General features: G+C 51.1%; 1 protein-coding gene across 1 annotated transcript in view; it reads left to right on the plus strand.

Moving 5' to 3' along the window:
* LOC132808851 (rho GTPase-activating protein 30-like) overlaps positions 1–26,214 on the plus strand; it is a gene marked incomplete at its 5' end in the record, with an annotated part of 61,905 nt that overhangs the window by 21,879 nt on the left and 13,812 nt on the right. The gene's annotated exons all lie outside the window — the stretch shown is intronic.

Consider the following 26,214-nt stretch of genomic DNA (forward strand, 5'->3'; position numbering starts at 1 on the left):
TGTGTGCAGTGGGAGTGAATGGGAAGGGGTTTGGGTCCATTGGGTTTGTGTGCAGAGGGAATTAATGGGAAATAGTTTGGGTCCATTGGGAGTCTGTGCAGTGGGTGTGAATGGGAAGGGGTTTGGGTCCATTGGGATTGTGTAGATTGCGAGTGAATGGAAAGATGTGTGGGTCCGTTGGGATTGTATGCAGTGGGAGTGAATGGGAAGGGGTTTGTGTCCATTGGGATTGTGTGCGGTGGGAGTGAACGGGAAGGGGTTTAGGTCCATTGGGATTGTGTGCAGTGGGAGTGAATGGGAAGGGGTTTGGGACCATTGGGATTGTGTGCGGTGGGAGTGAACAGGAAGGGGTTTGGGTCCATTGGGCATGTGTGCAGTGGGAGTGAATGGGAAGGGATTTGGGACCATTGGGACTGTGTGCAGTGGGAGTGAATGGGAAGGGGCTTGCGTCCATTGGGATTGTGTGCCGAGGGAATTAATGGGTAACAATTTGGGTCCATTGGGACTGTGCGGTGAGAGTGAATGGGAAGGGGTTGGGTCCATTGGGATTGTGTGCAGTGGGAGAGAATGGGAAGTGGCTTGGGTCCATTGGGATTGTGTGCAGTTGGAGTGAATGGGAAGGGGTTTGGGTCCATTGGGATTGTGGGCAGAGGGAATTAATGGGAAATAGTTTGGGTCCATTGGGATTGTGTGCAGTGGGAGTGAATGGGAAGGCGTTTGGGTTCATTGGGATTGTGTGCAATCGGAGTGAATGGGAAGGGGTTTGGGTCCAATGGGATTGTGTGCATTGGGAATGAATGGGAAGGGGTTTGGGTCCATTGGGATTGTGTGCAGTGGGAGTCAATTGGAAGGGGATTGGGTCCATTGGGATTGTGTGCAGTAGGAGTAAATGGGAAGTGGCTTGGGTCCATTGGGATTGTGTGCAGAGGGAATTAATGGGAAATAGTTTGGGTCCATTGGGAGTGTGTGCATTGGGAGTGAATGGGAAGGGGTTTGGGTCCATTGGGATTGTGTGCAGTGGGAGTGAATGGGAAGGGGTTTGGGTCCATTGGGATTGTGTGCAGAGGGAATTAATGGGAAATAGTTTGGGTCCATTGGGATTGTGTGCAGTTGGAGTGAATGGGAAGGGGTTTGGGTCCATTGGGATTGTGTGCAGAGGGAATTAATGGGAAATAGTTTGGGTCCATTGGGATTGTGTGCAGTGGGAGTGAACGTGAAGGGGTTTGGGTCCATTGGGATTCTGTGCAGTGGGAGTCAATTGGAAGGGGATTGGGTCCATTGGGATTGTGTGCAGTGGGAGAGAATGGGAAGGGGTTTGGGTCCATTGGGAGTGTGTGCAGTGGGAGTGAATGGGAAGGGGTTTGGGTCCATTGGGATTCTGTGCAGTGGGAGTGAACGTGAAGGGGTTTGGGTCCATTGGGATTCTGTGCAGTGGGAGTGAATGGGAAGGCGTTTGGGTTCATTGGGACTGTGTGCAGTGGGAGTCAATTGGAAGGGGATTGGGTCCATTGGGATTGTGTGCAGTGGGAGAGAATGGGAAGGGGTTTGGGTCCATTGGGATTGTTTGCAGTGGGAGTGAATGGGAAGGGGTTTGGGACCATTGGGATTGTGTGCAGTGGGAGTGAATGGGAAGGGGTTTGGGACCATTGGGATTGTGTGCAGTGGGAGTGAATGGGAAGGGGTTTGGGACCATTGGGATTGTGTGCAGTGGGAGAGAATGGGAAGGGGTTTGGGTCCATTGGGATTGTGTGCAGTGGGAGTGAATGGGAAGGGGTTTGGGTCCAATGGGATTGTGTGCGGTGGGAATGAATGGGAAGGTGTTTGGGTCCATTGGGATTGTGTGCAGTGGGAGTGAATGGGAAGGGGTTTGGGTCCATTGGGATTGTGTGCAGAGGGAATTAATGGGAAATAGTTTGGGTCCATTGGGAGTCTGTGCAGTGGGAGTGAATGGGAAGGGGTTTGGGTCCATTGGGATTGTGTAGATTGCGAGTGAATGGAAAGATGTGTGGGTCCGTTGGGATTGTATGCAGTGGGAGTGAATGGGAAGGGGTTTGTGTCCATTGGGATTGTGTGCGGTGGGAGTGAACGGGAAGGGGTTTAGGTCCATTGGGATTGTGTGCAGTGGGAGTGAATGGGAAGGGATTTGGGACCATTGGGATTGTGTGCGGTGGGAGTGAACAGGAAGGGGTTTGGGTCCATTGGGCATGTGTGCAGTGGGAGTGAATGGGAAGGGATTTGGGACCATTGGGACTGTGTGCAGTGGGAGTGAATGGGAAGGGGCTTGCGTCCATTGGGATTGTGTGCCGAGGGAATTAATGGGTAACAATTTGGGTCCATTGGGACTGTGCGGTGAGAGTGAATGGGAAGGGGTTGGGTCCATTGGGATTGTGTGCAGTGGGAGAGAATGGGAAGTGGCTTGGGTCCATTGGGATTGTGTGCAGTTGGAGTGAATGGGAAGGGGTTTGGGTCCATTGGGATTGTGGGCAGAGGGAATTAATGGGAAATAGTTTGGGTCCATTGGGATTGTGTGCAGTGGGAGTGAATGGGAAGGCGTTTGGGTTCATTGGGATTGTGTGCAATCGGAGTGAATGGGAAGGGGTTTGGGTCCAATGGGATTGTGTGCATTGGGAATGAATGGGAAGGGGTTTGGGTCCATTGGGATTGTGTGCAGTGGGAGTCAATTGGAAGGGGATTGGGTCCATTGGGATTGTGTGCAGTAGGAGTAAATGGGAAGTGGCTTGGGTCCATTGGGATTGTGTGCAGAGGGAATTAATGTGAAATAGTTTGGGTCCATTGGGATTGTGTGCATTGGGAGTGAATGGGAAGGGGTTTGGGTCCATTGGGATTTTGTGCAGTGGTAGTTAATTGGGAAGGGGATTAGGACCATTGGGATTGTGTGCAGTGGGAGTGAATCGGAAGGGGTTTGTGTCCATTGGGATTGTGTAGATTGGGAGTGAATGGAAAGGTGTGGGGTCCATTGGGATTGTGTGCAGTGGGAGTGAATGGGAAAAGAATTGGGTCCATTGGGATCGTGTGCAGTGGGTGTGAACGTGAAGGGGTGTGGGTCCATTGGGATTGTGTGCAATTGGAGTGAATGGGAAGGGGTTTGGGTGCATTGGGATTGTGTGCAGTGGGAGTGAATTGGAAGGGGATTGGGTCCATTGGGATTGTGTGCAGTGGGAGTGAATGGGAAGGGGTTTGGGTCCATTGGGATTGTGTGCAGTGGGAGTGAATTGGAAGGGGATTGGGTCCATTGGGATTGTGTGCAATTGGAGTGAATGGGAAGGGGTTTGGGTGCATTGGGATTGTGTGCAGTGGGAGTCAATTGGAAGGCGATTGTGTCCATTGGGATTGTGTAGATTATGAGTGAATGGGAAGGGGTTTGGGTCCATTGGGATTGTGTGCAGTGGGAGAGAATGGGAAGGCGTTTGGGTTCATTGGGACTGTGTGCAGTGGGAGTCAATTGGAAGGGGATTGGGTCCATTGGGATTGTGTGCAGTGGGAGTGAATGGGAAGGGGTTTGGGTCCATTGGGATTGTGTGCAGTGGGAGAGAATGGGAAGGGGTTTGGGTCCATTGGGATTGTGTGCGGTGGGAGTGAATGGGAAGGCGTTTGGGTTCATTGGGACTGTGTGCAGTGGGAGTGAATGGGAAGGGGTTTGGGTCCATTGGGATTGTGTGCTGTGGGAGTGAATGGGAAGGCGTTTGGGTTCATTGGGACCGTGTGTAGTGGGAGTGAATGGGAAGGGGTTTGGGTCCATTGGGATTGTGTGCTGTGGGAGTGAATGGGAAGGCGATTGTGTCCATTGGGATTGTGTAGATTATGAGTGAATGGGAAAGGGTTTGTGTCCATTGGGATTGTGTGCAGTGGGAGTGAATGGGACGGGGTTTGGGTCCATTGGGATTGTGTGCAGTGGGAGTTAATTGGGAAGAGGTTTGGGACCATTGGGATTGTGTGCTGCGGGAGTGAATGGGAAGGGGTTTGTGTCCATTGGGATTGTGTAGATTGGGAGCGAATGGAAAGGTGTGTCGGTCCATTGGCATTGTATGCAGTGGAAGTGAATGGGACGGGGTTTGGGTCCATTGGGATTGTGTGCAGTGGGAGTGAATCGGAAGGGGTTTGGGTCCATTGGGATTGTATGCAGTGGGAGTCAATGGGAAGGGGTTTGGTTCCATTGGGATTGTGTGCAGTAGGAGTAAATGGGAAGGGGTTTGTGTCCATTGGGATTGTGTGCATTGGGAGCGAATGGGAAGGGGTTTGGGTCCATTGGGATTGTGTGCAGTGGGAGTGAATCGGAAGGGGTTTGTGTCCATTGGGATTGTGTAGATTGGGAGTGAATGGAAAGGTGTGGGGTAAATTGGGATTGTATGCAGTGGGAGTGAATGGGCAGGGGTTTGGATCCATTGGGATTGTGTGCAGTGGGAGTGAACGTGAAGGGGTTTGGGTCCATTGGGATTGTGTGCAGTGGGAGTGAATGGGAACGGGTTTGGGTCCATTGGGATTGTGTGCAGTGGGAGTGAACGTGAAGGGGTTTGGGTCCATTGGGATTGTGTGCAGTGGGAGTGAATGGGAAGGGGTGTGGGTCCATTGGGAGTGTGTGCAGTGGGAGTGAATGGGAAGGGGTTTGGGTCCATTGGGATTGTGTGCAGTGGGAATGAATGGGAAGGGGTTTGGGTCCATTGGGATTGTGTGCAGTGGGAGTGAACGGGAAGGGGTTAGGATCCATTGGGATTGTGTGCAGTGGGAGTCAATGGGAAGGAGTATGGGTCCATTGGGATTGTGTGCAGAGGGAATTAATGGGAAATAGTTTGGGTCCATTGGGAGTGTGTGCAGTGGGAGTGAATGGGAAGGGGTTTGGGTCCATTGGGATTGTGTGCAGTGGGAGTGAATGGGAAGTGGCTTGGGTCCATTGGGATTGTATGCAGTGGAGTGAACGTGAAGGGTGTGGGTCCATTGGGATTGTGTGCAGTGGGAGAGAATGGGAAGGGCTTTGGGTCCATTGGGATTGTGTGCAGTGGGAGTGAATTGGAAGGGGTTTGGGTCCATTGGGATTGTGTGCAGAGGGAATTAATGTGAAATAGTTTGGGTCCATTGGGATTGTGTGCAGTGGGAGTGAATGGGAAGTGGCTTGGGTCCATTGGGATTGTGTGCGTTGGGAGTGAATGGGAAGGGGTTGTGTCCATTGGGACTGTGTGCAGTGGGAGTCAATGGGGAAGGGATTGGGTCCATTGGGATTTCGTGTAGTGGGAGTGAATGGGAAGGGGGTTTGTGTCCATTGGGATTGTGTACAGTGGGAATGAATGGGAAGGGGTTTGGGTCCATTGGGATTGTGTGCAGAAGGAATTAATGGGAAACAGTTTGGGTCCATTGGGAGTGTGTGCAGTGGGAGTGATTGGGAAGTGGTTTGGGTCCATTGGGATTGTGTGCGTTGGGAGTGAATGGGAAGGGGTTTGGGTCCATTGGGATTGTGTGTAGTGGGAGTTAATTGGGAAGAGGTTTGGGACCATTGGGATTGTATGCTGCGGGAGTGAATGGGAAGGGGTTTGTGTCCATTGGGATTGTGTAGATTGGGAGCGAATGGAAAGGTGTGTCGGTCCATTGGCATTGTATGCAGTGGGAGTGAATGGGCAGGGGTTTGTGTCCATTGGGATTGTGAGCATTTGGAGCGAATGGGAAGGGGTTTGGATCCATTGGGATTGTGTGCGTTGGGAGTGAATGGGAAGGGGTTTGGATCCATTGGGACTGTGCGCAGTGGGAGTCAATGGGAAAGGGATTGGGTCCATTGGGATTTTGTGTAGTGGGAGTGAATGGGAAGGGGTTTGTGTCAATTGGGATTGTGTACAGTGGGAGTCAATGGGAAGGGGTTTGGGTCCATTGGGAGTGTGTGCGTTGGGAGTGAATGGGAAGGGGTGTAGTTCCATTGGGATTGTGTGCAGTGGGAGTGAATGGGAAGGGGATTGGGTCCATTGGGATTGTGTGCAGTGGGAGTGAATGGGAAGGGGTTTGAGTCCATTGGGAGTGTGTGCAGTGGGAGTCAATGGGAAAGGGATTGGGTCCATGGTTATTTTGTGTGGTGGGAGTGAATCGGAAGGGGTTTGTGTCCATTGGGATTGTGTGGAGTGGGAGTGAATGGGAAGGGGTTTGGGTCCATTGGGATTGCGTGCAGAGGGAGTGAATGGGAAGGGCTTTGGATCTCTTTGGTTGTGTGCAGTGGGAGTGAATGGGAAGGGCTTTGGATCTCTTTGGTTGTGTTCAGTGGGAGTTAATTGGGAAGGGGTTTGGGTCCATTGGGATTGTGTGCAGTGGGAGTGAATGGGAACGGGTTTGTGTCCATTGGGATTGTGTGCAGTGGGAGTGAATGGGAAAAGAATTGGTTCCATTGGGATCGTGTGCTGTGGGAGTGAACGTGAAGGGGTTTGGGTCCATTGGGAGTGTGTGCAGTGGGATTGAATGGGAAGGGCTTTGGATCTATTGGGATTTTGTGTCGTGGGAGTGAATGGGAAGGGATTTGGATCCATTGGGATTCTGCAGATTGGGAGTGAATGGAAAGATGTGTGGGTCCGTTGGTATTGTATGCAGTGGGAGTGAATGGGCAGGGGTTTGGATACATTGGGATTGTGAGTGTTGGGAGAGAATGGGAAGGGGTTTGTGTCGATTGGGACTGTGTGCAGTGGGAGTCAATGGGAAAGGGATTGGGTCCATGGTTATTTTGTGTAGTGGGAGTGAATCGGAAGGGGTTTGGGTCCATTGGGATTGTATGCAGTGGGAGTCAATGGGAAGGGGTTTGGGTCCATTGGGATTGTGTGCAGTAGGAGTAAATGGGAAGGGGTTTGGGTCCATTGGGATTGTGTGCAGTGGTAGTTAATTGGGAAGGGGTTTGGATCCATTGGGATTGTGTGCGGTGGGAGTGAATGGGAAGGGGTTTGTGTCCATTGGCACTGTGTGCAATGGGAGTCATTGGGAAAGGGATTGGGTCATTGGGATTTTGTGTAGTGGAGTGAATGGGAAGGGATTTGGATCTATTTGGTTGTGTGCAGTGGGAGTGAATGGGAAGGGGTTTGGGTCCATTGGGATTGTGTGCAGAAGGAATTAATGGGAAACAGTTTGAGTCCATTGGGAGTGTGTGGAGTAGGAGTAAATGGGAAGGGGTTTGTGTCCATTGGGATTGTGTGCAGTGGGAGTGAATGGGAAGTGGCTTGGGTCCATTGGGATTGTGTGGAGTAGGAGTAAATGGGAAGGGGTTTGTGTCCATTGGGATTGTGTGCAGTGGGAGTGAATGGGAAGAGGCTTGGGTCCATTGGGATTCTGTGCAGTGGGATTGAATGGGAAGGGCTTTGGATCTATTGGGATTGTGTGTAGTGGGAATGAATGGGAAGGGGTTTGGGTCCATTGGGATTGTGTGCAGAAGGAATTAATGGGAAACAGTTTGGGTCCATTGGGAGTGTGTGCTGCTGGAGTGAATGGGAAGGGGTTTGGGTCCATTGGGATTGTGTAGATTGGGAGCGAATGGAAAGGTGTGTCGGTCCATTGGCATTGTATGCAGAGGGAGTGAATGGGAAGGGGTTTGGGTCCATTGGGATTGTGTGCAGTGGGAGTGAATGGGAAAGGGTTTGAGTCCATTGGGATTGTGTGTATTTGGAGTTAATTGGGAATGGGTTTTGGACCATTGGGATTGTATGCAGTGGGAGTGAATGGGAAGGGGTTTGTGTCCATTGGGACTTTGTGCATTTGGAGCGAATGGGAAGGAGTTATTGTCCATTGGGATTGTGTGCGTTGGGAGTGAATGGGAAGGGGTTGTGTCCATTGGGACTGTGCGCAGTGGGAGTCAATGGGAAAGCGATTGGGTCCATTGGGGTTTCGTGTAGTGGGAGTGAATGGGAAGGGGTTTGGGTCCATTGGGATTGTGTACAGTGGGAGTCAATGGGAAGGGGTTTCGGTCCATTGGGATTGTGTACAGTGGGAGTCAATGGGAAGGGGTTTGGGTCCATTGGGATTGTGTGGAGTAGGAGTAAATGGGAAGGGGTTAGTGTCCCTTGGGATTGTGTGCAGTGGGAGTGAATGGGAAGTGGCTTGGGTCCATTGGGACTGTGTGCAGTGGGAGTGAATGGGAAGGGGTTTGGGTCCATTGGGATTGTGTGGAGTAGGAGTAAATGGGAAGGGGTTTGTGTCCCTTGGGATCGTGTGCACTGGGAGTGAATGGGAAAAGAATTGGGTTCATTGGGACTGTGTGCAGTGGGAGTCAATTGGAAGGGGATTGGGTCCATTGGGATTGTGTGCAGTGGGAGTGAATGGGAAGGGGTTTGGGTCCATTGGGATTGTGTGCAGTGGGATTGAATGGGAAGGGCTTTGGATCTATTGGGATTGTGTGCAGTGGGATTGAATGGGAAGGAGTTTGGGTCCATTGGGATTGCGTGCAGACGGAATTAATGGGAAACAGTTAGGGTCCATTGGGAGTGTGTGCAGTGGGAATGAATGGGAAGGGGTTTGGTCCATTGGGATTGTGTGCAGTGGGAGTGAATGGGAAGGGCTTTGGATCTATTTGGTTGTGTGCAGTGGGAGTGAATGGGAAGGGGTTTGGGACCATTGGGATTGTGTGTAATGGGAGTGAATCGGAAGGGGTTTGGGTCCATTGGGATTGTGTGGAGTAGGAGTAAATGGGAAGGGGTTTGGGTCCATTGGGATTGTGTGCAGTGGGAGTGAATGGGAAAAGATATGGTTCCATTGGGATTGTGTGCAGTGGGAGTGAACGTGAAGGGGTTTGGGTCCATTGGGACTGTGTGCAATGGGAGTCAATGGGAAAGGGATTGGGTCATTGGGATTTTGTGTAGTGGGAGTGAATGGGAAGGGGTTTGGGTCCATTGGGACTGTGTGCAGTGGGAGTGAATGGGAAGGGGTTTGGGTCCATTGGGATTGTGTGCAGTGGGAGTGAATGGGTAGGGATTTGGGTCCATTGGGATTGTGTGCAGAAGGAATTAATGGGAAACAGTTTGGGTCCATTGGGATTGTGTGCAGTGGGAGTGAATGGGAAGGGGTTTGTGTCCATTGGGACTTTGTGCATTTGGAGCGAATGGGAAGGGGTTTTTGTCCATTGGGATTGTGTGCGTTGGGAGTGAATGGGAAGGGGTTGTGTCCATTGGGACTGTGCGCAGTGGGAGTCAATGGGAAAGCGATTGGGTCCTTTGGGGTTTCGTGTAGTGGGAGTGAATGGGAAGGGGTTTGGGTCCATTGGGATTGTGTACAGTGGGAGTCAATGGGAAGGGGTTTGGGTCCATTGGGATTGTGTGGAGTAGGAGTAAATGGGAAGGGGTTTGTGTCCCTTGGGATTGTGTGCAGTGGGAGTGAATGGGAAGTGGCTTGGGTCCATTGGGACTGTGTGCAGTGGGAGTCAATGTGAAGGGGTTTGGGTCCATTGGGATTGTGTGGAGTAGGAGTAAATGGGAAGGCGTTTGTGTCCCTTGGAATCGTGTGCACTGGGAGTGAATGGGAAAAGAATTGGGTTCATTGGGACTGTGTGCAGTGGGAGTCAATTGGAAGGGGATTGGGTCCATTGGGATTGTGTGCAGTGGGAGTGAATGGGAAGGGGTTTGGGTCCATTGGGATTGTGTGCAGTGGGAGTGAATGGGAAGGGGTTTGGGTCCATTGGGATTGTGTGCAGTGGGATTGAATGGGAAGGGCTTTGGATCTATTGGGATTGTGTGCAGTGGGATTGAATGGGAAGGAGTTTGGGTCCATTGGGATTGCGTGCAGACGGAATTAATGGGAAACAGTTAGGGTCCATTGGGAGTGTGTGCAGTGGGAATGAATGGGAAGGGGTTTGGTCCATTGGGATTGTGTGCAGTGGGAGTGAATGGGAAGGGCTTTGGATCTATTTGGTTGTGTGCAGTGGGAGTGAATGGGAAGGGGTTTGGGACCATTGGGATTGTGTGTAATGGGAGTGAATCGGAAGGGGTTTGGGTCCATTGGGATTGTGTGGAGTAGGAGTAAATGGGAAGGGGTTTGGGTCCATTGGGATTGTGTGCAGTGGGAGTGAATGGGTAAAGATATGGTTCCATTGGGATTGTGTGCAGTGGGAGTGAACGTGAAGGGGTTTGGGTCCATTGGGACTGTGTGCAATGGGAGTCAATGGGAAAGGGATTGGGTCATTGGGATTTTGTGTAGTGGGAGTGAATGGGAAGGGGTTTGGGTCCATTGGGACTGTGTGCAGTGGGAGTGAATGGGAAGGGGTTTGGGTCCATTGGGATTGTGTGCAGTGGGAGTGAATGGGAAGGGATTTGGGTCCATTGGGATTGTGTGCAGAAGGAATTAATGGGAAACAGTTTGGGTCCATTGGGAGTGTGTGCAGTGGGAGTGAATGGGAAGGGCTTTGGATCTATTTGGTTGTGTGCAGTGGGAGTGAATGGGAAGGGGTGTAGTTCCATTGGGATTGTGTGCAGTGCGAGTGAATGGGAAGGGGTTTGGGTCCATTGGGATTGTGTGGAGTAGGAGTAAATGGGAAGGGGTTTGTGTCCATTGGGATTGTGTGCTGTGGGAGTGAATGGGAAGGGGTTTGGTCCATTGGGATTGTGTGCAGTGGGAGTGAATGGGAAGGGGTTTGGGTCCATTGGGATTGTGTGGAGTAGGAGTAAATGGGAAGGGGTTTGTGTCCATTGGGATTGTGTGCTGTGGGAGTGAATGGGAAGGGGTGTAGTTCCATTGGGATTGTGTGCAGTGCGAGTGAATGGGAAGGGGTTTGGTTCCATTGGGATTGTGTGGAGTAGGAGTAAATGGGAAGGGGTTTGTGTCCATTGGGATTGTGTGCTGTGGGAGTGAATGGGAAGGGGATTGGGTCCATTGGGATTGTGTGCAATGGGAGTGAATGGGAAGGGGTTTGGGTCCATTGGGATTGTGTGCAGTGGGATTGAATGGGAAGGGCTTTGGATCTATTGGGATTGTGTGCAGTGGGATTGAATGGGAAGGGGTTTGGATCCATTGGGATTCTGTAGATTGGGAGTGAATGGAAAGATGTGTGGGTCCGTTGGGATTGTATGCAGTGGGAGTGAATGGGAAGGGGTTTGGATCCATTGGGATTGTGTGCAGTTGGAGTGAATGGGAAGGGGTTTGGATCCATTGGGATTGTGAGTGTTGGGAGAGAATGGGAAGGGGTTTGTGTCGATTGGGACTGTGTGCAGTGGGAGTCAATGGGAAAGGGATTGGGTCCATGGTTATTTTGTATCGTGGGAGTGATTCGGAAGGGGTTTGGGTCCATTGGGATTGTATGCAGTGGGAGTCAATGGGAAGGGGTTTGGGTCCATTGGGATTGTGTGCAGTAGGAGTAAATGGGAAGGGGTTTGTGTCCATTGGGATTGTGTGCATTGGGAGCGAATGGGAAGGGGTTTGGGTCCATTGGGATTGTGTGCAGTGGTAGTTAATTGGGAAGGGGTTTGGGACCATTGGGATTGTGTGTAATGGGAGTGAATCGGAAGGGGTTTGTGTCCATTGAGATTGTGTAGATTGGGAGTGAATGGAAAGGTGTGGGGTCCATTGGGATTGTATGCAGTGGGAGTGAATGGGCAGGGGTTTGGATCCATTGGGATTGTGTGCAGTTGGAGTGAATGGGAAGGGGTTTGTGTCCATTGGGAGTGTGTGCAGTGGGAGTCAATGGGAAAGGGATTGGGTCATTGGGATTTTGTGTAGTGGGAGTGAATGGGAAGGGGATTTGGTCCATTGGGATTGTGTGCAGTGGGAGTGAATGGGAAGGAGTTTGGGTCCATTGGGATTGTGTGCAGAGGGAATTAATGGGAAACAGTTAGGGTCCATTGGGAGTGTGTGCAGTGGGAATGAATGGGAAGGGGTTTGGTCCATTGGGATTGTGTGCAGTGGGAGTGAATGGGAAGGGCTTTGGATCTCTTTGGATGTGTGCAGTGGGAGTGAATGGGAAGGGGTTTGGGTCCATTGGGAGTGTGCGCAGTGGGAGTGAATGGGAAGGGGTTTGGGTCCATTGGGAGTGTGTGCATTGGGAGTGAATGGGAAGGGGTTTGTGTCCATTGGGATTGTGTGCAGTGGGAGTGAATGGGAAGTGGCTTGGGTCCATTGGGATCGTGTGCTGTGGGAGTGAACGTGAAGGGGTTTAGGTCCATTGGGATTGTCTGCAGTGGGATTGAATGGGAAGGGCTTTAGATCTATTGGGATTGTGTGCAGTGGGATTGAATGGGAAGGGGTTTGGATCCATTGGGATTCTGTAGATTGGGAGTGAATGGAAAGATGTGTGGGTCCGTTGGGATTGTATGCAGTGGGAGTGAATGGGAAGGGGTTTGGATCCATTGGGATTGTGTGCAGTTGGAGTGAATGGGAAGGGGTTTGGATCCATTGGGATTGTGAGTGTTGGGATAGAATGGGAAGGGTTTTGTGTCGATTGGGACTGTGTGCAGTGGGAGTCAATGGGAAAGGGATTGGGTCCATGGTTATTTTGTGTAGTGGGAGTGAATGGGAAGGGGTTTGGGTCCATTGGGATTGTATGCAGTAGGAGTAAATGGGAAGGGGTTTGTGTCCATTGGGATTGTGTGCATTGGGAGCGAATGGGAAGGGGTTTGTGTCCATTGAGATTGTGTGCAGTGGGAGTCAATGGGAAAGGGATTGGGTCATTGGGATTTTGTGTAGTGGGAGTGAATGGGAAGGGGATTTGGTCCATTGGGATTGTGTGCAGTGGGAGTGAATGGGAAGGGGTTTGTGTCCATTGGGACTGTGTGCAGTGGGAGTCAATGGGAAAGGGATTGGGTCATTGGGATTTTGTGTAGTGGGAGTGAATGGGAAGGGGATTTGGTCCATTGGGAATGTGTGCAGTGGGAGTGAATGGGAAGGGGTTTGTGTCCATTGGGACTGTGTGCAGTGGGAGTCAATGGGAAAGGGATTGGGTCATTGGGATTTTGTGTAGTGGGAGTGAATGGGAAGGGGTTTGGGTCCATTGGGATTGTGTGCAGTGGGAGTGAATGGGAAGGGGTTTGGGTCTATTGGGAAAGTGTGCAGTGGGAGTTAATTGGGAAGAGGTTTGGGACCATTGGGATTGTGTGCTGCTGGAGTGAATGGGAAGGGGTTTGTGTCCATTGGGATTGTGTAGATTGGGAGCGAATGGAAAGGTGTGTCGGTCCATTGGGATTGTGTGCTGTGGGAGTGAATGGGAAAGGGTTTGAGTCCATTGGGATTGTGTGCAGTGGGAGTGAATGGGAAAGGGATTGGGTCCATTGGGATTGTGTGCATTTGGAGTTAATTGGGAATGGGTTTTGGACCATTGGGATTGTATGCAGTGAGAGTGAATGGGAAGGTGTTTGTGTCCATTGGAATTGTGTAGATTGGGAGTGAATGGAAAGGTGTGTGGGTCCGTTGGGATTGTATGCAGTGAGAGTGAATGGGAAGGGGTTTGTGTCCATTGGGACTGTGTGCATTTGGAGCGAATGGGAAGGGGTTTGGATCCATTGGGATTGTGTGCGTTGGGAGTGAATGGGAAGGGGATGTGTCCATTGGGACTGTGCGCAGTGGGAGTCAATGGGAAAGGGATTGGGTCCATTGGGATTTCGTGCAGACGGAATTAATGGGAAACAGTTAGGGTCCATTGGGAGTGTGTGCAGTGGGAATGAATGGGAAGGGGTTTGGTCCATTGGGATTGTGTGCAGTGGGAGTGAATGGGAAGGGCTTTGGGTCCATTGGGACTGTGTGCGTTGGGAGTGAATGGGAAGGGGTTTGGGTCCATTGGGATTGTGTGGAGTAGGAGTAAATGGGAAGGGGTTTGTGTCCATTGGGATTGTGTGAAGTGGGAGTGAATGGGAAGTGGCTTGGGTCCATTGGGATTGTGTGCAGTGGGAGTGAATGGGAAAAGAATTGGTTCCATTGGGATCGTGTGCTGTGGGAGTGAACGTGAAGGGGTTTGGGTCCATTGGGATTGTGTGCAGTTGGAGTGAATGGGAAGGCGTTTGGGTCTATCGAGTTTGTGTGCAGTGGGAGTGAATGGGAAGGGTTTGGGTCCATTGGGATTGTGTGCAGATGGAGTGAATGGGAAGGGGTTTGGGTCCATTGGGATTGTGTGCAGTGGGATTGAATGGGAAGGGCTTTGGATCTATTGGGATTGTGTGCAGTGGGATTGAATGGGCAGGGGTTTGGATACATTGGGATTGTGTGCAGTGGTAGTTAATTGGGAAGGGGATTGGGACCATTGGGATTGTGTGTGATGGGAGTGAATCGGAAGGGGTTTGTGTCCATTGAGATTGTGTAGATTGGGAGTGAATGGAAAGGGGTTTGGGTCCATTGGGATTGTATGCAGTGGGAGTGAATGGGCAGGGGTTTGGATCTATTTGGTTGTGTGCAGTGGGAGTGAATGGGAAGGGGTTTGGGTCCATTGGGATTGTGTGCAGAAGGAATTAATGGGAAACAGTTTGGGTCCATTGGGAGTGTGTGCAATGGGAGTGAATGGGAAGGGGTTTGGGTCCATTGGGATTGTGTGCAGTGGGAGTGAATGGGTAGGGATTTGGGTCCATTGGGATTGTGTGCAGAAGGAATTAATGGGAAACAGTTTGGGTCCATTGGGAGTGTGTGCAGTGGGAGTGAATGGGAAGGGGTTTGTGTCCATTGGGACTTTGTGCATTTGGAGCGAATGGGAAGGGGTTTTTGTCCATTGGGATTGTGTGCGTTGGGAGTGAATGGGAAGGGGTTGTGTCCATTGGGACTGTGCGCAGTGGGAGTCAATGGGAAAGCGATTGGGTCCATTGGGGTTTCGTGTAGTGGGAGTGAATGGGAAGGGGTTTGGGTCCATTGGGATTGTGTACAGTGGGAGTCAATGGGAAGGGGTTTGGGTCCATTGGGATTGTGTGGAGTAGGAGTAAATGGGAAGGGGTTTGTGTCCCTTGGGATTGTGTGCAGTGGGAGTGAATGGGAAGTGGCGTGGGTCCATTGGGACTGTGTGCAGTGGGAGTCAATGTGAAGGGGTTTGGGTCCATTGGGATTGTGTGGAGTAGGAGTAAATGGGAAGGCGTTTGTGTCCCTTGGAATCGTGTGCACTGGGAGTGAATGGGAAAAGAATTGGGTTCATTGGGACTGTGTGCAGTGGGAGTCAATTGGAAGGGGATTGGGTCCATTGGGATTGTGTGCAGTGGGAGTGAATGGGAAGGGGTTTGGGTCCATTGGGATTGTGTGCAGTGGGAGTGAATGGGAAGGGGTTTTGGTCCATTGGGATTGTGTGCAGTGGGATTGAATGGGAAGGGCTTTGGATCTATTGGGATTGTGTGCAGTGGGATTGAATGGGAAGGAGTTTGGGTCCATTGGGATTGCGTGCAGACGGAATTAATGGGAAACAGTTAGGGTCCATTGGGAGTGTGTGCAGTGGGAATGAATGGGAAGGGGTTTGGTCCATTGGGATTGTGTGCAGTGGGAGTGAATGGGAAGGGCTTTGGATCTATTTGGTTGTGTGCAGTGGGAGTGAATGGGAAGGGGTTTGGGACCATTGGGATTGTGTGTAATGGGAGTGAATCGGAAGGGGTTTGGGTCCATTGGGATTGTGTGGAGTAGGAGTAAATGGGAAGGGGTTTGGGTCCATTGGGATTGTGTGCAGTGGGAGTGAATGGGTAAAGATATGGTTCCATTGGGATTGTGTGCAGTGGGAGTGAACGTGAAGGGGTTTGGGTCCATTGGGACTGTGTGCAATGGGAGTCAATGGGAAAGGGATTGGGTCATTGGGATTTTGTGTAGTGGGAGTGAATGGGAAGGGGTTTGGGTCCATTGGGACTGTGTGCAGTGGGAGTGAATGGGAAGGGGTTTGGGTCCATTGGGATTGTGTGCAGTGGGAGTGAATGGGAAGGGATTTGGGTCCATTGGGATTGTGTGCAGAAGGAATTAATGGGAAACAGTTTGGGTCCATTGGGAGTGTGTGCAGTGGGAGTGAATGGGAAGGGCTTTGGATCTATTTGGTTGTGTGCAGTGGGAGTGAATGGGAAGGGGTGTAGTTCCATTGGGATTGTGTGCAGTGCGAGTGAATGGGAAGGGGTTTGGGTCCATTGGGATTGTGTGGAGTAGGAGTAAATGGGAAGGGGTTTGTGTCCATTGGGATTGTGTGCTGTGGGAGTGAATGGGAAGGGGTTTGGTCCATTGGGATTGTGTGCAGTGGGAGTGAATGGGAAGGGGTTTGTGTCCATTGGGATTGTGTGCTGTGGGAGTGAATGGGAAGGGGTGTAGTTCCATTGGGATTGTGTGCAGTGCGAGTGAATGGGAAGGGGTTTGGTTCCATTGGGATTGTGTGGAGTAGGAGTAAATGGGAAGGGGTTTGTGTCCATTGGGATTGTGTGCTGTGGGAGTGAATGGGAAGGGGATTGGGTCCATTGGGATTGTGTGCAATGGGAGTGAATGGGAAGGGGTTTGGGTCCATTGGGATTGTGTGCAGTGGGATTGAATGGGAAGGGCTTTGGATCTATTGGGATTGTGTGCAGTGGGATTGAATGGGAAGGGGTTTGGATCCATTGGGATTCTGTAGATTGGGAGTGAATGGAAAGATGTGTGGGTCCGTTGGGATTGTATGCAGTGGGAGTGAATGGGAAGGGGTTTGGATCCATTGGGATTGTGTGCAGTTGGAGTGAATGGGAAGGGGTTTGGATCCATTGGGATTGTGAGTGTTGGGAGAGAATGGGAAGGGGTTTGTGTCGATTGGGACTGTGTGCAGTGGGAGTCAATGGGAAAGGGATTGGGTCCATGGTTATTTTGTATCGTGGGAGTGATTCGGAAGGGGTTTGGGTCCATTGGGATTGTATGCAGTGGGAGTCAATGGGAAGGGGTTTGGGTCCATTGGGATTGTGTGCAGTAGGAGTAAATGGGAAGGGGTTTGTGTCCATTGGGATTGTGTGCATTGGGAGCGAATGGGAAGGGGTTTGGGTCCATTGGGATTGTGTGCAGTGGTAGTTAATTGGGAAGGGGTTTGGGACCATTGGGATTGTGTGTAATGGGAGTGAATCGGAAGGGGTTTGTGTCCATTGAGATTGTGTAGATTGGGAGTGAATGGAAAGGTGTGGGGTCCATTGGGATTGTATGCAGTGGGAGTGAATGGGCAGGGGTTTGGATCCATTGGGATTGTGTGCAGTTGGAGTGAATGGGAAGGGGTTTGTGTCCATTGGGAGTGTGTGCAGTGGGAGTCAATGGGAAAGGGATTGGGTCATTGGGATTTTGTGTAGTGGGAGTGAATGGGAAGGGGATTTGGTCCATTGGGATTGTGTGCAGTGGGAGTGAATGGGAAGGAGTTTGGGTCCATTGGGATTGTGTGCAGAGGGAATTAATGGGAAACAGTTAGGGTCCATTGGGAGTGTGTGCAGTGGGAATGAATGGGAAGGGGTTTGGTCCATTGGGATTGTGTGCAGTGGGAGTGAATGGGAAGGGCTTTGGATCTCTTTGGATGTGTGCAGTGGGAGTGAATGGGAAGGGGTTTGGGTCCATTGGGAGTGTGCGCAGTGGGAGTGAATGGGAAGGGGTTTGGGTCCATTGGGAGTGTGTGCGTTGGGAGTGAATGGGAAGGGGTTTGGGTCCATTGGGATTGTGTGGAGTAGGAGTAAATGGGAAGGGGTTTGTGTCCATTGGGATTGTGTGCAGTGGGAGTGAATGGGAAGTGGCTTGGGTCCATTGGGATCGTGTGCTGTGGGAGTGAACGTGAAGGGGTTTGGATCCATTGGGATTGTGTGCAGTGGGATTGAATGGGAAGGGCTTTGGATCTATTGGGATTGTGTGCAGTGGGATTGAATGGGAAGGGGTTTGGATCCATTGGGATTCTGTAGATTGGGAGTGAATGGAAAGATGTGTGGGTCCGTTGGGATTGTATGCAGTGGGAGTGAATGGGAAGGGGTTTGGATCCATTGGGATTGTGTGCAGTGGGAGTGAATGGGAAGGGGTTTGGATCCATTGGGATTGTGAGTGTTGGGATAGAATGGGAAGGGTTTTGTGTCGATTGGGACTGTGTGCAGTGGGAGTCAATGGGAAAGGGATTGGGTCCATGGTTATTTTGTGTAGTGGGAGTGAATCGGAAGGGGTTTGGGTCCATTGGGATTGTATGCAGTAGGAGTAAATGGGAAGGGGTTTGTGTCCATTGGGACTGTGTGCATTGGGAGCGAATGGGAAGGGGTTTGTGTCCATTGAGATTGTGTGCAGTGGGAGTCAATGGGAAAGGGATTGGGTCATTGGGATTTTGTGTAGTGGGAGTGAATGGGAAGGGGATTTGGTCCATTGGGATTGTGTGCAGTGGGAGTGAATGGGAAGGGGTTTGTGTCCATTGGGACTGTGTGCAGTGGGAGTCAATGGGAAAGGGATTGGGTCATTGGGATTTTGTGTAGTGGGAGTGAATGGGAAGGGGATTTGGTCCATTGGGAATGTGTGCAGTGGGAGTGAATGGGAAGGGGTTTGTGTCCATTGGGATTGTGTGCAGTGGGAGTGAATGGGAAGGGGTTTGGGTCTATTGGGAAAGTGTGCAGTGGGAGTTAATTGGGAAGAGGTTTGGGACCATTGGGATTGTGTGCTGCTGGAGTGAATGGGAAGGGGTTTGTGTCCATTGGGATTGTGTAGATTGGGAGCGAATGGAAAGGTGTGTCGGTCCATTGGGATTGTGTGCTGTGGGAGTGAATGGGAAAGGGTTTGAGTCCATTGGGATTGTGTGCAGTGGGAGTGAATGGGAAAGGGATTGGGTCCATTGGGATTGTGTGCATTTGGAGTTAATTGGGAATGGGTTTTGGACCATTGGGATTGTATGCAGTGAGAGTGAATGGGAAGGTGTTTGTGTCCATTGGAATTGTGTAGATTGGGAGTGAATGGAAAGGTGTGTGGGTCCGTTGGGATTGTATGCAGTGAGAGTGAATGGGAAGGGGTTTGTGTCCATTGGGACTGTGTGCATTTGGAGCGAATGGGAAGGGGTTTGGATCCATTGGGATTGTGTGCGTTGGGAGTGAATGGGAAAGGGATGTGTCCATTGGGACTGTGCGCAGTGGGAGTCAATGGGAAAGGGATTGGGTCCATTGGGATTTCGTGCAGACGGAATTAATGGGAAACAGTTAGGGTCCATTGGGAGTGTGTGCAGTGGGAATGAATGGGAAGGGGTTTGGTCCATTGGGATTGTGTGCAGTGGGAGTGAATGGGAAGGGCTTTGGGTCCATTGGGACTGTGTGCGTTGGGAGTGAATGGGAAGGGGTTTGGGTCCATTGGGATTGTGTGGAGTAGGAGTAAATGGGAAGGGGTTTGTGTCCATTGGGATTGTGTGCAGTGGGAGTGAATGGGAAGTGGCTTGGGTCCATTGGGATTGTGTGCAGTGGGAGTGAATGGGAAAAGAATTGGTTCCATTGGGATCGTGTGCTGTGGGAGTGAACGTGAAGGGGTTTGGGTCCATTGGGATTGTGTGCAGTTGGAGTGAATGGGAAGGCGTTTGGGTCTATCGAGTTTGTGTGCAGTGGGAGTGAATGGGAAGGGTTTGGGTCCATTGGGATTGTGTGCAGATGGAGTGAATGGGAAGGGGTTTGGGTCCATTGGGATTGTGTGCAGTGGGATTGAATGGGAAGGGCTTTGGATCTATTGGGATTGTGTGCAGTGGGATTGAATGGGCAGGGGTTTGGATACATTGGGATTGTGTGCAGTGGTAGTTAATTGGGAAGGGGATTGGGACCATTGGGATTGTGTGTGATGGGAGTGAATCGGAAGGGGTTTGTGTCCATTGAGATTGTGTAGATTGGGAGTGAATGGAAAGGGGTTTGGGTCCATTGGGATTGTATGCAGTGGGAGTGAATGGGCAGGGGTTTGGATCTATTTGGTTGTGTGCAGTGGGAGTGAATGGGAAGGGGTTTGGGTCCATTGGGATTGTGTGCAGAAGGAATTAATGGGAAACAGTTTGGGTCCATTGGGAGTGTGTGCAATGGGAGTGAATGGGAAGGGGTTTGGGTCCATTGGGATTGTGTGCAGTGGGAGTGAATGGGAAGGGCTTTGGATCTATTGGGATTGTGTGCAGTTGGAGTGAATAGGAAGGGGTTTGGATCCATTGGGATTGTGAGTGTTGGGAGAGAATGGGAAGGGGTTTGTGTCGATTGGGACTGTGTGCAGTGGGAGTCAATGGGAAGGGGTTTGGGTCCATTGGGATTGTGTGCAGTAGGAGTAAATGGGAAGGGGTTTGTGTCCATTGGGATTGTGTGCATTGGGAGCGAATGGGAAGGGGTTTGGGTCCATTGGGTTTGTGTGCAGTGGTAGTTAATTGGGAAGGGGTTTGGGACCATTGGGATTGTGTGTAATGGGAGTGAATCGGAAGGGGTTTGGGTCCATTGGGATTGTGTGCAGTGGGAGTCAATGGGAAGGGGTTTGGGTCCATTGGGATTGTGTGGAGTACGATAAATGGGAAGGGGTTTGTGTCCATTGGGATTGTGTGCAGTGGGAGTGAATGGGAAAAGAATGGGTCCATTGCGATCGTGCGCTGTGGGAGTGAACGTGAAGGGGTTTGGGTCCATTGGGATTGTATGCAGTGGGAGTGAATGGGAAGGGATTTGAGTCCATTGGGATTGTATGCAGTGGGAGTCAATGCCAAAGGGGTTTGGGTCCGTTGGTATTTCGTGTAGTGCGAGTGAATGGGAAGTAGTTTGGGTCCATTGGGATTGTGTGCAGTGGGAGTCAATGGGAAGGGGTTTGGGTCCATTGGGACTGTGTGCAGTGGGAGTCAATTGGAAAGGGATTGGCTCCATTGGGATTGTGTGCAGTGGGAGTGAATGGGAAGGGGTTTGGGTCCATTGGGATGGTGTGCAATGGGAATGAATGGGAAGGGGTTTGGGTCCATTGGGATTGTGTGCGATGGGAGTGAATGGGAAGGGGTTTGGGTCCATTGGGATTGTGTGCAGAAGGAATTAGTGGGAAACAGTTTGGGTCCATTGGGAGTGTGTGCAGTGGGGGTGAATGGGAAGGGGTTTTGGTCCATTGGGAGTGTGTGCGTTGGGAGTGAATGGGAAGGGGTGTGGGTCCATTGGGATTGTGAGTGTTGGGAGAGAATGGGAAGGGGTTTGTGTCGATTGGGACTGTGTGCAGTGGGAGTCAATGGGAAAGGGATTGGGTCCATGGTTATTTTGTGTAGTGGGAGTGAATCGGAAGGGGTTTGGGTCCATTGGGATTGTATGCAGTGGGAGTCAATGGGAAGGGGTTTGGGTCCATTGGGATTGTGTGCAGTAGGAGTAAATGGGAAGGGGTTAGTGTCCATTGGGATTGTGTGCATTGGGAGCGAATGGGAAGGGGTTTGGGTCCATTGGGATTGTGTGCAGTGGTAGTTAATTGGGAAGGGGTTTGGGACCATTGGGATTGTGTGCAGTGGGAGTCAATGGGAAGGGGTTTGGGTCCATTGGGATTGTGTGGAGTATGATAAATGGGAAGGGGTTAGTGTCCATTGGGATTGTGTGCATTGGGAGCGAATGGGAAGGGGTTTGGGTCCATTGGGATTGTGTGCAGTGGTAGTTAATTGGGAAGGGGTTTGGGACCATTGGGATTGTGTGCAGTGGGAGTTAATTGGGAAGGGGTTTGTGTCCATTGGGATTGTGTGCAGTGGGAGTGAATGGGAAGGGGTTTGGGTTCATTGGGACTGTGTGCATTGGGAGTCAATTGGAAGGGGATTGGGTCCATTGGGATTGTGTGCAGTGGGAGTGAATGGGAAGTGGCTTGGGTCCATTGGGATTGTATGCAGTGGGAGTGAATGGGAAGGGATGTGAGTCCATTGGGATTGTGTGCTGTGGGAGTCAATGGCAAAGGGGTTTGGGTCCGTTGGTATTTCGTGTAGTGGGAGTGAATGGGAAGGGGTTTGGGTCCATTGGGACTGTGTGCAGTGGGAGTCAATTGGAAAGGGATTGGCTCCATTGGGATTGTGTGCAGTGGGAGTGAATGGGAAGGGGTTTGGGTCCATTGGGACTGTGTGCAATGGGAATGAATGGGAAGGGGTTTGGGTCCATTGGGATTGTGTGCAGAAGGAATTAGTGGGAAACAGTTTGGGTCGATTGGGAGTGTGTGCAGTGGGGGTGAATGGGAAGGGGTTTTGGTCCATTGGGAGTGTGTGCGTTGGGAGTGAATGGGAAGGGGTGTGGGTCCATTGGGATTGTGAGTGTTGGGAGAGAATGGGAAGGGGTTTGTGTCGATTGGGACTGTGTGCAGTGGGAGTCAATGGGAAAGGGATTGGGTCCATGGTTATTTTGTGTAGTGGGAGTGAATCGGAAGGGGTTTGGGTCCATTGGGATTGTATGCAGTGGGAGTCAATGGGAAGGGGTTTGGGTCCATTGGGATTGTGTGCAGTAGGAGTAAATGGGAAGGGGTTTGTGTCCATTGGGATTGTGTGCATTGGGAGCAAATGGGAAGGGGTTTGGGTCCATTGGGATTGTGTGCAGTGGTAGTTAATTGGGAAGGGGTTTGGGACCATTGGGATTGTGTGTAATGGGAGTGAATCAGAAGGGGTTTGGGTCCATTGGGATTGTGTGCAGTGGGAGTCAATGGGAAGGGGTTTGGGTCCATTGGGATTGTGTGGAGTATGATAAATGGGAAGGGGTTTGTGTCCATTGGGATTGTGTGCAGTGGGAGTGAACGTGAAGGGGTTTGGGTCCATTGGGCTTGTGTGCAGTGGGAGTGAATTGGAAAAGAATTGGGTCAATTGGAATCGTGTGCTGTGGGAGTGAACGTGACGGGGTTTGGGTCCATTGGGATTGTGTGCAGTGAGAGTTAATTGGGAAGAGGTTTGGGTCCATTGGGATTGTATGCAGTGGGAGTGAATGGGAAGGGATTTGAGTCCATTGGGATTGTGTGCAGTGGGAGTGAATGGGAAGGGGTTTGGGTCCATTGGGATTTTTTGCAGAGGGAATTAATGGGAAATAGTTTGGGTCCATTGGGATTGTATGCAGTGGGAGTGAATGGGCAGGGGTTTGGATCCATTGGGATTGTGTGCAGTTGGAGTGAATGGGAAGGGGTTTGGATCCATTGGGATTGTGTGCAGTGGGAGTGAATGGGAAGGGGTTTGGGTCCATTGGGATTGTGAGTGTTGGGAGAGAATGGGAAGGGGTTTGTGTCGATTGGGACTGTGTGCAGTGGGAGTCAATGGGAAAGGGATTGGGTCCATGGTTATTTTGTGTAGTGGGAGTGAATCGGAAGGGGTTTGGGTCCATTGGGATTGTATGCAGTGGGAGTCAATGGGAAGGGGTTTGTGTCCATTGGGATTGTGTGCATTGGGAGCGAATGGGAAGGGGTATGGGTCCATTGGGATTGTGTGCAGTGGTAGTTAATTGGGAAGGGGTTTGGGACCATTGGGATTGTGTGTAATGGGAGTGAATCGGAAGGGGTTTGGGTCCATTGGGATTGTGTGCAGTGGGAGTCAATGGGAAGGGGTTTGGGTCCATTGGGATTGTGTGGAGTATGATAAATGGGAAGGGGTTTGTGTCCATTGGGATTGTGTGCAGTGGGTGTGAATGGGAAAAGAATGGGTCCATTGCGATCGTGCGCTGTGGGAGTGAACGTGAAGGGGTTTGGGTCCATTGGGATTGTGTGCAGTGGGAGTTAATTGGGAAGAGGTTTGGGTCCATTGGGATTGTATGCAGTGGGAGTGAATGGGAAGGGATTTGAGTCCATTGGGACTGTGTGCAGTAGGAGTGAATGGGAAGGGATTTGAGTCCATTGGGATTGTGTGCAGTGGGAGTGAATGGGAAGGGGTTTGGGTCCATTGGGATTTTTTGCAGAGGGAATTAATGGGAAATAGTTTGGGTCCATTGGGATTGTATGCAGTGGGAGTGAATGGGCAGGGGTTTGGATCCATTGGGATTGTGTGCAGTTGGAGTGAATGGGAAGGGGTTTGGATCCATTGGGATTGTGTGCAGTGGGAGTGAATGGGAAGGGGTTTGGGTCCATTGGGATTGTGAGTGTTGGGAGAGAATGGGAAGGGGTTTGTGTCGATTGGGACTGTGTGCAGTGGGAGTCAATGGGAAAGGGATTGGGTCCATGGTTATTTTGTGTAGTGGGAGTGAATCGGAAGGGGTTTGGGTCCATTGGGATTGTATGCAGTGGGAGTCAATGGGAAGGGGTTTGTGTCCATTGGGATTGTGTGCATTGGGAGCGAATGGGAAGGGGTATGGGTCCATTGGGATTGTGTGCAGTGGTAGTTAATTGGGAAGGGGTTTGGGACCATTGGGATTGTGTGTAATGGGAGTGAATCGGAAGGGGTTTGGGTCCATTGGGATTGTGTGCAGTGGGAGTCAATGGGAAGGGGTTTGGGTCCATTGGGATTGTGTGGAGTATGATAAATGGGAAGGGGTTTGTGTCCATTGGGATTGTGTGCAGTGGGTGTGAATGGGAAAAGAATGGGTCCATTGCGATCGTGCGCTGTGGGAGTGAACGTGAAGGGGTTTGGGTCCATTGGGATTGTGTGCAGTGGGAGTTAATTGGGAAGAGGTTTGGGTCCATTGGGATTGTATGCAGTGGGAGTGAATGGGAAGGGATTTGAGTCCATTGGGACTGTGTGCAGTAGGAGTGAATGGGAAGGGATTTGAGTCCATTGGGATTTGGTGTAGTGGGAGTGAATGGGAAGGGGTTTGGGTCCCATTGGGATTGTGTGCAGAAGGAATTAATGGGAAGGGGTTTGTGTCCATTGGGACTGTGTGCAGTGGGAGTCAATGGGAAAGGGGTTTGGGTCCGTTGGTATTTCGTGTAGTGGGAATGAATGGGAAGTGGCTTGGGTCCATTGCGATCGTGCGCTGTGGGAGTGAACGTGAAGGGGTTTGGGTCCATTGGGATTGTGTGCAATGGGAATGAATGGGAAGGGGTTTGGGTCCATTGGGATTGTGTGCGGTGGGAGTGAATGGGAAGGGGTTTGGGTCCATTGGGATTGTGTGCAGAAGGAATTAGTGGGAAACAGTTTGGGTCCATTGGGAGTGTGTGCAGTGGGAGTGAATGGGAAGGGGTATGGGTCCATTGGGAGTGTGTGCGTTGGGAGTGAATGGGAAGGGGTGTGGGTCCATTGGGATTGTGTGGAGTAGGAGTAAATGGGAAGGTGTTTGTGTCCATTGGGATTGTGTGCAGAGGTAATTAATGGGAAACAGTTTGGGTCCATTGGGAGTGTGTGCAGTGGGAATGAATGGGAAGGGGTTTGGGTCCATTGGGATTGTGTGCAGAGGTAATTAATGGGAAACAGTTTGGGTCCATTGGGAGTTTGTGCAGTGGGAATGAATGGGAAGTGGTTTGGGTCCATTGGGATTGTGTGCGGTGGGAGTGAATGGGAAGGGGTTTGGGTCCATTGGGATTGTGTGCAGTGGGATTGAGTGGGAACGGCTTTGGATCTATTTGGTTGTGTGCAGTGGGATGAATGGGAAGGGGTTTGGGTCCATTGGGATTGTGTGCAGAAGGAATTAATGGGAAACAGTTTGGGTCCATTGGGAGTGTGTGCAGTGGGAGTGAATGGGAAGGGGTTTGGGTCCATTGGGATTGTGTGCAGTGGGAGTGAATGGGAAGGGGTTTGGGTCCATTGGGATTGTGTGTAGTGGGAGTGAATGGGAAGGGGTTTGGGTCCATTGGGGTTGTGTGCAGTGGGAGTGAATGGGAAGGGGTTTGGGTCCATTGGGATTGTGTGGAGTATGATAAATGGGAAGGGGTTTGTGTCCATTTGGATTGTGTGCAGTGGGAGTGAATGGGAAGGGGTTTGGGTCCATTGGGATTGTGTGCAAGTGGAGTGAATGGGAAGGCGTTTGGGTCCATTGGGATTGTGTGCAGTGGGAGAGAATGGGAAGGGGTTTGGGTCCATTGGGATTGTGTGCAAGTGGAGTGAATGGGAAGGCGTTTGGGTCCATTGGGATTGTGTGCAGTGGGAGAGAATGGGAAGGGGTTTGTGTCTATCGAGTGTGTGTGCAGTGGGAGTGAATGGGATGGGGTTTGTGTCCATTGGGACTGTGTGCAGTGGGAGAGAATGGGAAGGGGTTTGGGTCCATTGGGATTGTGTGCAGTGGGAGTGAATGGGAAGGGGATTGTGTCCATTGGGACTGTATGCAGTGGGAGAGAATGGGAAGGGGTTTGGGTCCATTGGGATTGTATGCAGTGGGAGTGAATGGGAAAAGAATTGGGTCCACTGGGATCGTGTGCTGTGGGAGTGAACGTGAAGGGGATTGGGTCCATTGGGATTGTGTGCAGTGGGAGTGAATGGGAAGGGGTTTGGGTCCATTGGGAGTGTGTGCAGTGGGAGCGAATGGGAAGGGG

Source organism: Hemiscyllium ocellatum (genome assembly GCF_020745735.1).
Source record: "Hemiscyllium ocellatum isolate sHemOce1 chromosome 40 unlocalized genomic scaffold, sHemOce1.pat.X.cur. SUPER_40_unloc_8, whole genome shotgun sequence".
NCBI classification, from domain to species: domain Eukaryota; kingdom Metazoa; phylum Chordata; class Chondrichthyes; order Orectolobiformes; family Hemiscylliidae; genus Hemiscyllium; species Hemiscyllium ocellatum.